This window comes from Anopheles stephensi, unplaced genomic scaffold (genome assembly GCF_013141755.1).
Source record: "Anopheles stephensi strain Indian unplaced genomic scaffold, UCI_ANSTEP_V1.0 ucontig157, whole genome shotgun sequence".
NCBI classification, from domain to species: Eukaryota; Metazoa; Arthropoda; class Insecta; order Diptera; family Culicidae; genus Anopheles; species Anopheles stephensi.
Window position 1 is genome coordinate 57,501 of NW_023405077.1, and position 2,500 is coordinate 60,000.

The following is a 2,500-nucleotide window of genomic DNA, read 5'->3' on the forward strand; positions in this document are numbered from 1 at the left end:
TGCCCTCCACTTGATCCTTATTGAAGGATTTATGCTCAATTCATTCCAATTATGGACCATCGTTAGAGAGGTCCATATTGTTATTTCTCGTCACTACCTCCCCGTGCCGGGATTGGGTAATTTACGCGCCTGCTGCCTTCCTTGGATGTGGTAGCCATTTCTCAGGCTCCCTCTCCGGAATCGAACCCTGATTCCCCGTTACCCGTCGCAACCATGGTAGTCCTCTACACTACCATCAATAGTTGATAGGGCAGACATTTGCAAGATCTGTCGTCGGTCAAGCGACCATACGATCGGCATCCTTATCCAGACTTCAACTCAAGCCGCCCGGAGGCGATTGGTTTTACTAATAAGTGCACCAGTTCCACCGCCCGCAAGCGGACAGCGGTCCCGGCATGTTGCATGTATTAGCTCTGGCTTTTCCACAGTTATCCAAGTAACTGATGGGTGGATGATCTTGTGAATTATGGCTGTTGTACTGAGCCTTATGCGGTTTCACATTCATTTATGTTTGTACTTAGACATGCATGGCTTAACCTTTGAGACAAGCGTATATTACTGGTAGGATCAACCAGAATTCGTCTTCGTCAATTGCTTGTTCGATATTTTTTGTCTACCAGGGCACCAGTCCCCGCAGACTCTCTTTCTACGTTCATCAGGTGACACAATCTTTGTTGTGACCACTCTCATTGACCTGCGGCAGTACACCGACTCCACAGCGCCAATAACCACACGAGCAAAGGTTGTTCAGGAGGATGTCAGATTATCGATGTACATCGTACACCAACATTTGACGTACCGAGGCATTACACCCCGCACGCCCCCAACAGGACCAATCAAGGCTCGCATACGACCTGCGACTTACTGCGGCTCCCTGAAGGTCCCCGTAGGACGACCATCACCAGTTAAGGTGTAGTTGACTTGTCAGGGCACGGTAGTCCCCACAAGTCCCCGATTATTCGTGGATATCGTCCTACGATTGTTTCTGACTCCTTTTGCTCCCCGCAGGTCCCCGTAGGACGACCATCACCAGTTAAGGTGTAGTTGACTTGTCAGGGCACGGTAGTCCCCACAAGTCCCCGATTATTCGTGGATATCGTCCTACGAGTTTTTGTGACCCTTGGGTTCCCGGCAGGTCCCCGTAGGACAACCATCACCAGTTAAGGTGTAGTTGACTTGTCAGGGCACGGTGGTCCCCACAAGTCCCCGATTATTCGGAGATATTGTCCTACGAGTTTTAGTGACCCTTTTGTTCCCCGCAGGTCCCCGTAGGACGACCATCACCAGTTAAGGTGTAGTTGACTTGTCAGGGCACGGTAGTCCCCACAAGTCCCCGATTATTCGTGGATATCGTCCTACGAGTTTTTGTGACCCTTGGGTTCCCGAACTTTGCTACGATGGTTCTGCCTCCAGAGGAGACTTATGAACACTTCGTATCATTTCTTACACCGAACCATGGGATCGCGAGATTGCTCCCGGATCCCTAATCACCTTACATTTTCGTTTCGTTTCCGTACACTACGATGAGCTAATTCAATTTGTTTGTTCGTCTGGCGAACGTTTTATTGCGGAATTACCGCGGTACTTCCAGCCGGGTATGGCTGCCGTACGACCTACAGGATAGATCATCGAACCACTTTTCGTGCATATTGTCCGTCGAGGGTATCACCTCGATACCCCCAACAGACCTTTGGACACTTCCTCACTACTCCTTGGAGCAGCAATCAGGGAACCATATAGTAGGAACAGCCGAATATGGAACTCTTTTCGTACTTTGGACACCTCCTATAACTTGTATGGCGACTTCGGGGACCTTCATTTCGTTCTCAGTTGGTACCCCTATTTCGGTCTTTGGACACCTCGTCTTACCCGTATAACTCACTTTAGGTCCACTTATTTGCCTGATATCTCATCGTGAACCCGTTTTTCGTACACCGTACACACCTAGGAACACCACATATGCGTTTCCCTTTCGATCGTGAAGTTTTCAAATTTTTCGATTTTTGGTCCTAGAAATTCATGAACGGTGGGAGACCAAAATTTTTCATAAAAAAAAAATTTTCACCGTTTGACCATAAAAACCTTCTTTTCGTACATACCCCATCATTTCTTCACGTTTTAGGCCATTTCTGAAATTTTCGCTTCGATAGTGTGTCCCCTATAATACAAAATGAACATTTTGCATCTCCCACAAGTGGCCATTTTTTTCCGCCACTGAAGAACACGACCTCGGGAACTCGGACCTAGGACGTGGCCATGTAAGTCATAGGCCACCCCAACTTTTGCAAAATACTGTTTCTTTTCACTTTTCATGATCTAAGGCGCGTTCCGACGGCGTTTTGAACAAATTTATGAGAAAAAAAATTTTGACCCTCGGACCAAAATTTTTTCGTTCGGGGCCCCATGGCCTATGGCCAGTATGGGAACTCGGGATGCCGATATGACAAAATTTGTCAAAAAATCACTAAAAAGTCGCTATGGCCCATTATTTAGAGCTTGT